Raw genomic sequence first — 9,172 nt, 5'->3', positions numbered from 1 at the left:
ATATATATATATATATATATATATATATATATATATATATATTGCCGAAAAATTACAATTTTTTCTCTACAGTTATCATTTCTGTTGATAATCAAACTTTGATGATTATACTGAAATCACAATTTTAAGGCTCTTGACTAGTCGCGGTGGCGTTGGAATCGTGATGGCAGAAGTGAGGAATGACACGTTAATTTATGTTACATGCCATTTTTAAATAAAGACAATTTGGATGAAATGAAATGACGAAATTACTTTAAAACAGTTGTAAAAATCGATGAAACTATCCTCTCCTCTCTTGATAGTCAGTAAATGGTCAAAAGGCACGTAAAGTGAGCCTATATTTGGGCAGAAACACAATCTGATAGCTGTTGAAACGAGTAAAATATATGCTTTTACATAAAATATAAAATCCCTAAAACTCCTCTTTTACATAAAATATAAAATACATAAAATAAAAATAAAGATAACTTTAGTTTTCATCGATAATTATGACTTCGATAAGTACGAAACAAATCACATTTTCATAATTAAGAAAATAATAATGAAATGGCATGCAACATAAATTTCATCATCAAAACTTTTCCACACGGTCGGTCATTTATCGTGGTGCGACGCTATCACATAACAAGCACGAGCCTATGTCTATGCTCGTCTGCGACGCACCGAGAGTGAACGAGACAGCAAGCTCCTTCTCATATTAATCGTTTGTTTTAAGCGATCAAAAGTGCCATCTCAATCGCTTAATAGTCCTAGGCATTAATAAGGGGACATTCTAAATAACATATAAGTTTTAATAAATTGTAGTAATAGTGTATCCCTCCCATTAATTCAGAATAGTATAAATTATGTTAAAACGCAACAGTTTACAAGATATTTAATTGTTTACGATTTTTTATGAGCGTTATATTATAGTATACCCCTCCTACAAACTCCTTCTAATACTCGAATAGCAAGAATAGTTCAGTAGAAGTACAATTTTATCGGAAAAAAATTATAAACTATTTTTTTTTCACAAAAGTCTCGAAAGGCCATCAGAAAAGAAATGCATATGTTTGAGAATCGAGACTTGTGAAGAAAATATGCGAAAAAAAATCGAAGTTGCAAAAAGCACATTTTTTGCTTATAAAACGAAAAATATTAATTGTATAGAAAAAAATTCAGTAAAAAATGTAGATATTCGAAATAACTACAAAATGAGACGTGGAACGTCTCATCTTAAAATCGATCTATTAGTTCAGTAGAAAAAAAATAAAAAACACCGAAAAAGATCTTTTTTTCACTCGCTCTGTTTATTGAGATTTAAACGCAAAGTTTTGAAATTCTCGTATGTAGCCTTGTAATGACGAACAAATCTAGCCCTAAACAAGCCTGAAATTATCATTAGTTTTTGCAAAAAGCCATTTGTTTACTAAAAACCTGCAGAAAACTTTGGGCAGTCGTACAGCAATTTACAAGGGTGATTTTTCTTCTTCAAGAGTTGCATTATCATATGCACTTAATAATAAAATGATTTTTTGCAGTTAAACTATTATAAAACGACTTTAAAAAGTGGTTTTAAAAAGTGAAATATCTTTTTCCGTATAAAAAAATGGAAATAATTCCATTAATATGCATTATATTAAATAACCATGTGAAGCATTCGATATTTGATAATATTTTTTTTATGAATTTAAAAAAAAAGATTACTCTCCGATTATTAGGAGCCGAGATATTGTGACATTTTTTTTTTCAAAAAAATCATTGGTTCTAATTTTCAAAAAATCACTGGTTTTAAGAGTTCTGACACTAATTTGTCAAAGAAGAACTGAATTTGCTGTTGAAAAATTCTCGAATTTTTGCTGCCGAAAAAATTTGTTTAAAACCATTGGAAAGTTGAACACGAGACAATGCGCTGGACGGAGTGAGGGAAGCTGGCACGAAGTCAAGCGAGGATGGTTGGGTCGCTCTGTGATTCGCGCGTATTTGATTTCATAAAATCTGCTAAATTTACATTTTCTCAGTAATAAATTTACGTGGAAATGATTTTTTTTATCTGGGACTGATTTTTTTTTATCTGGGGCTCGATGAGATATAAACAAATAATTTAACCAAATGTTTTGCGAAGTAATTGTAATCATGAAATTTTTAGTTTTTTGTTTCTTGAATTTTTATTTTTTTGGTTTATTACTAAAAAATTTTTTTGGTTTATTACTAAAAAAACGTTTGAGTATGAAGTGCATGTCTGATTAACAAATTTAACTCACATTATATGCTATGTTATAGCTATGTTTCTTTATTTAATATGTAAAAAGTGTCCAATTGGACACTTTTATGACAATTAAATATACGGAATTATCAGTACAAAATTGTTTTTGTGAATGTAATTGCAGATGCAAATATGACATATATGTAAACAAATAATAAATAATTTGCTGTTAATGTAAATGTTAGTGTAACTGTTCAATATAGTTGCAAAATATATTTTTCATGTAACACTAATTTACTTTTATATTTGCGAAAGTTAGTGTTATATCTTTAACAATTACACTAATAAATTACTTATTATTTGTTTACATATGCCATATTTGCATCTGCAATTAAATTCACAAAAACAATTTTGTACTGATAATTTCGTATATTTAATTGTCCAATTGGACTTTTTACAACATATTAAATAACTAATGTGACTTAAATTTGTTAATCAGGCGTTCCATCATTCAAACGTGATTTTTTTTAATAATAAATCGAAAAAATAAAAATTCAAGAAACATTTTTTAAAATAAAAATTTCATGGTTACAATTCGATTTTTTAAATAGCAAATTCAATTCTTCCTTAACAAATTGGTGCCAGACGGAACTCTTAATCTTAAAAATTAGAGCCACAGTAATTTTTTGAAAAAAAAATTGTTATCTCGACTCCTAATAATTGGAGAGTAATCTTTTTTTTAAATTCGTAGAAAAATGTCAGATTTCAAATGCTTCATACTGTTATTTGATATGATGCATATTAACGAAATTATTTCATTTTTTTATATGAAAAAAGATACCCACTTTTTAAAATCGTTTTATAATAGTTTAACTGCAAAAAATCATTTTGTTATTAAGTGTACGTGATAGTGCAACTCTTGAAGAAGAAGAATCATCCCTAAATTGCTGTGCGACTGCTCAAAAATGAAGAAATTAAGTTTTTCCGCAGACAGGTTTTTAGTGAACATGGCTTTTTGCAAAAAATAATAAACATTTCAGACTTCAAGCTAGATTTGTTCATCATTACGAGAGCTACATTTTACGAGAATTTCAAAGCTTTGCGTTTAAATCTTAATGAACAGAGAGCGAGTGAAAAAAAGGCCTTTTTCGGTATTTTTAATTTTTTTTCTATTGAACTAATAGATCGATTTTAATGTTCCATGTCTCATTTTATAAGTATTTCGAATACCTACATTTTTTATATCGAATTTTTTTCTATACAATCAATATCTTTTATAAGCGAAAAACGTGCTTTTTGTAACTCGATTTTTTTTCACATATTTTCTTCACAAGACGAGTCTCAAACATATGCACTTCTTTTCTGATGGTCTTTCGAGACTTTTGTGAAAAGAAATGGTTTATAATTTTTTTCCGGTAAAATTATACTTCTACTGAACTATATATTCTTGCTACTCGAGTTGAAGGAGAGATATACTATAGGCTGTCGGAAACATCACTCGTTGGTGTGTTTCGGTGACTTCATAATCTGGATAAGTAGTGAGGGTATTGTGCCTTTGGGTGGTGAATACTCCCGAACGATTTCCGTGTAGCATGTGTGTCTCAATTCCATCTCACCGCTCACGTTTAACCCTAATCTCGAGCTAAACAATTCATTGGTGAAGAAAGGCGGTGAAATGATTGTAAAGAGGTACGACGGCAGTATGATTGTAAAAAGAAAGGAATATAAGTCATTTCTTCCAAATTTCGAATTTTGATTGATCGATTCCTTTATGCACTATACATTATGCGTTATGCAAGTCTGTGCCGTAACACAACCGGCTCACACTGACTCCTTTTGCTTTTCACAAGGATGGCATTCGATGTGACTCTCTCGATTATGCACAACGACATTAACGACTACCGTTAAAAGTTACAGAATCGGCCCTTTTAATGATTTCAATATTAACAAGGATATGACTCCCATAAGCATGTTGATCTTTAAGCCTGGATCTACAATAAATGTTTTAAGTTTTAAATCCTAAAAAATTGACCAATTACAATCAAATGTGAGAATAATTAATTATGATTTGTCCATTTCTTATGTTTTTTTTACTTAGGCTTTTTTACTTAGGTACGTTCCAAAACTTCCTTTCCGAGGAAGATTTTACTCTATATGCTACAGTATACGTTATATGTACTATATATTTTGAGTAAAATTTTCCTCAGAGAAGAAATTTTGAAACGTAGCCTTAAAGCTTAAAAATTTTTGTCCGGAATTAATAGTATCTCGTCGGTGCGAAAAGAAATGTACAAAAAGCTAGAGAAATACTGTAGTGAGAAATACTATAGTATTCTTTTCAAGAATAGGGACTCTGAATGTATTCAATGGGTGCATCCAGAAGCACGACTACTCACTGAACGCTCAGTGAGCTCTTGCATCTGATTGGCATATTCCAGATCTCATATTAGATCTAAATATAGACCAAACGGATACAAAAGCTTACTGAATTTACTGAGCGCTCAGTGAGCAGTCGTGGTTCTGGATGCATGTAATATATCAATAGGGTAGGTAGAGAAGAGGATCGATTCTCTATCTTGAAATGAGGTAAAAATTATAAAAGTGAGCGAATTTACTAGAATACTGATTATTTCATTGTTGATCAACACTTAGTAAATTTCGCTTTTGTAATTTTCATCTTGTTTGAAGATACAGAATCGACCAATCAAACAACCAAGATTTGGTGCTGTCCAATTACAATATCTCTAGACACTTTCGTGCACACAAGTTGCATTCCAATTGTCCATTATCGTCGACACAACACTACACATCAGGATATCGATTATGTATCTTTCCCTAAGGCGAAAACGTAAAAAGTGAAAATTTTTTTGTATGTAAAATTTTTTGATGTGTGTACATGCATATATACATAAAATTTTTCACTTTTCATGTTTTCGCTTTAGAGAAAAAGTTACATGATTGGGGCTTTGTTCTTGAAAAATATCGCATATTATAGTGTATATCCCTAGTTTTAGTGTATTACCCTAATATACTTTTCAAGAATAGGGGCCCTGTACTCAGTCGAGGACTGTGTTGTGACAATTACATGTTGCTAACTGCGACGGCTATAAATGACCACTGACAAGATAGTAGACAAATTGAATATTTTTTATTTATTTATATCTATATATGGGAATCGTTTGGGGAAATTTGAAAAAAGCATTTAAACATTTGGGAAATAGTATTTTTCTTGTAATTAACAAATTTTATTATGCGTCAAGTTAGAAGATAACGATTTCATTTAATGTGTTTTATGAATGGAATGGATTAGAAATCATTTGGGGAAGATGTCTTCATTATTATTTTCATTTAGAAAAAGTCACTATTTAGTAATTCAATATAGATTTACATATTACAAAAGCCCGGATGTAATATAGTATGGATGTAGTATAGTAGATGTAGTACAAGTGAATATAGTAAATCTAAAATCGTCAAAAATTAACCAATTAAACCTGGATCTAATTATGCGTAGTAAGAAATTTGTGTAGTAAGAAATCAATTTAATCATAAACTTAATTATTCGACTAATTTTCTTCACTTTCAGCTCAATTCCTTATGGCTTAAGGCTTTCTACATTTATTGTACCATCCGAGTAAAGTTTGAGAACGCAATCTAACATTGTATCGGATTAATTGGATTAAATCGAAGTAATAAACTTTGAACATAAAAATACAATGAAGAAGAAAATTTGTTAGTACGTATTATTTTCTTAATTTGTAAATATTATTATTATTTAAATACAACTTCAAGAAGAAAAATTTTAATATTTATTCTTTATTTTTGTTATTTTTCAGTAAAGACGAGTATTTCTTCTAGACGTGAAAGCAATTTGCGTTTATAAAATATACGTTTATTCATTTAATGATTATTATACACGTATGCATCTATATATATGTTTCTGTAATTTCTAAGATCATATAATCTGCGATATAATTGAGTTTGTTTTTAAATAATGTTATCTGTAAATAATATCATTAATATATATATATATATATATATATAAACCAATCACAGTTGAAAATGAAGAAAATTAGTCGAATATAATTAAATTTATGATTAAGTTGATTTTTTATTACACATAATTTCTTATTATGCATAATTAAATCCGGGCTTAATTGGTTAATTTTTGATCATTTTAGTATATTCATTATACTACACCCGGGCTTTCGTTTTCGTAATGTGTAAATCTATTGAATTACCAAATAGATTTTTCCCAAATGAAAATAATAATGAAGATGTCTTCCTCAAATAATTTCTAATCGATTCCATTCATAAAACACATTAAATAAAATTGCTGTCTGCTAACTTGACGCATGATAAAATTTGTTAATTACAAGAAAAATACTATTTCTTAAATGTTTAAATGCTTTTCCCAAATTTCCCCAAATTATATAGACATAAATAAATAAAAAATATTCAATTTGTGTGCTATCTTGTCAGCGGTCTATAAATGAGGTTGGAAGACGTTGAATGGCTGGTACTTTTACTTTTTAATATAGGCGAAAAAAGCTATATTTAATCTAATTATCCGAAACGGATCTCAACCGTGCACAGCTTATATACGTTCTGTTCTAAGTGAATCGTGCATAATATTATACTTTGTGCATTCCTATATACATTTGTGTTAAGACGTGTTAAGCAATTGGAAATATCCATTATTTCGAAAAGTAACCTGGAAAAAAGAATTAGATCTTACCGGATCAAATTATTGCCTAGTGACTCAATTTATATTGTGGATCGTATTAATTTATATTGTGCTTAATACGAGTTAATTAGTAATTTTCTAATTTTATTATTAATTTCGGCGATACGTATAAATATATACATGATATGTATTTAAGTAATCATTTTGATGCATATTTGTACCAATTTAATACATCATTCTTTAAATATATTGCTGAAATTAAAATAATTTAATAAAAGTTACTAGTTAATACGCGTCCCTGAAAATTTCGTCGAAATTATTGTTTTGATCTTATTGGCTAAATTTCAGTATTTCAAAAAAATTTCAATTTAATTTTAGCGTTTTTTAGTTAAAAAGTTTATTTTCATCAAAATTTCAAAGAAATTTCGACAAAAATTTCAGAGAAATTTCAAAGAAATGGTTCGATTTCAGCGATTTTTTAGCTAAAAAACTTTCAGTGAAATTATACACACAAATTTTCGACAATTTCGGTGAAATGTTCCAAACGTGAAATAATTTCAGCGTGAGGCTGTGTTCCAAAATTTACTGTCAGTACTGAAAATCTATAGTTTACGTTACGTACATTATAAATTTTCAGTATTGGAACATATATTTTGGAACACAGCCGAAATTATATCTGATCAGATATACTCAGATATGACACGTATCTACACAGATCTGATTATATATGTTCATATATAATCATATATAGAGCATAATCTAATCTTCGATGTCTTATGTCTGCTCAATGCTCCTATTCTTATACGAAAGTCTAAGGAAACACTACAGTATATGTTATGTATATTATAGTATTTCTCTAGTTTTTCATATATACTTTTCAAGAATAGGATCCCAATTGCGAGATTTTGTAAACATTTTATCGACAATTGTTACTATCATTAATTAGTTACATTACAGCCAATGACAATCGCGTTGTCTTCTAAGATTATCTTCATTGGTTATCGCTAGTTAACAACAATCATCGATAAGAGAGAAAATTCCGTTACAGAGTCTCTATTCTAATTTGTTAAAACAGTAAAGGGCTCCGCACAATAAAAAGAACAGAGTAAGAATTTTAACCTATCAGAAGCTATGTATTCCACAATACATGATTTCTGAAATTATTTTTTTGTTCTCTGTTCTCTATTCCTTTTATTGTGCTATTTTCTATCTTTAGTACTATTTTATATTTGCGGTTTAGTGATATGACAAATGTGTGCAGAACAGAGAGATCATCAGATTTCTCTATTCTATAGCCAATCGAAAGGCTTGAAAAATTTGTCATACAGTAAAAACGCATAAATAAAATAATATCTTAAAGTAGATCCTTAAATTAATTTTTATATAAAATTAAACAAAATTGCACTGTCAAATATGTCACATTTTTGTTGCAATGTTTTGATATATACTATTATTGAAAATATAGTTTACGTTATATATATGTACATATTTTTAATATTTATAATACTTGGAATATAATAATTGGAATATGATTTGACTTTTAGTATAGAAACCTTATTTAGTCCTATTTTATGGACTCGTTTTTAAAAAATTATTTTTACCAAAACATGGATGAAAAATCTCATAATATTATGCTTTTAATTAAGAGTTCAGGCACAATGAAAGGAATAAAGAATAAGAAACAAGGAATAACAAGAGCATATTGTGAAATTTTTTTCGGGAGGAGGATTTAATCAACCCAGGGATGCAAGATACCGGAATACCGTGCAATCGGAAAGACAATAAAAAGATTTTGTTATTGTACTGAAAAGAACATCATTGCATTAATTTTGTTAGTGTAATTTACAACAATTTTTAACATTAATTAATTCCATTTGGATATTTTTACAATTTCTAATGTCTCTTCGTATCTCATTTTGAAGAGGAAGAATGATACGTATCATGTAACTTTTACTTATCATTTTAAAGATTTTTTTTTAAAAAAGAATAATACAGTTATTACCCAATAAATATTGTTATATTAATGTTATACAAGTGCAATAAATTAGAATGTTACAAATAATAAACATAATTGTTACCGGTAACGTATCGGTTAATTGTATTTAATTTCTCATAACATATAATATAACAGAAGTTATATTTTTGTTATATAATAAAATATTTATATTATATTATCATAAAGTAATTACGTGTGTGTGTGTGTGTGCGTGCGTGCGTGCGTGCGTGCGTGCGTGCGTGCGTGCGTGCGTGTGTGTGTGTGTGTGTGTGTGTGTGTGTGTGTGTGTGTGTGTGTGTGTGTGTGT

At 28.8% G+C, this 9,172-nt stretch overlaps 1 protein-coding gene across 1 annotated transcript in view; it reads right to left on the bottom strand.

Moving 5' to 3' along the window:
• The window catches only part of LOC105623865, a 72,488-nt gene that overhangs the window by 2,311 nt on the left and 61,005 nt on the right, over nucleotides 1-9,172 (bottom strand).

The sequence above is a fragment of the Atta cephalotes genome (assembly GCF_000143395.1).
Source record: "Atta cephalotes unplaced genomic scaffold scaffold00002, whole genome shotgun sequence".
NCBI classification, from domain to species: domain Eukaryota; kingdom Metazoa; phylum Arthropoda; class Insecta; order Hymenoptera; family Formicidae; genus Atta; species Atta cephalotes.
The sequence above is the reverse complement of the archived record's forward strand: the minus strand, read 5'-3'. Positions and strand labels throughout refer to the sequence as shown.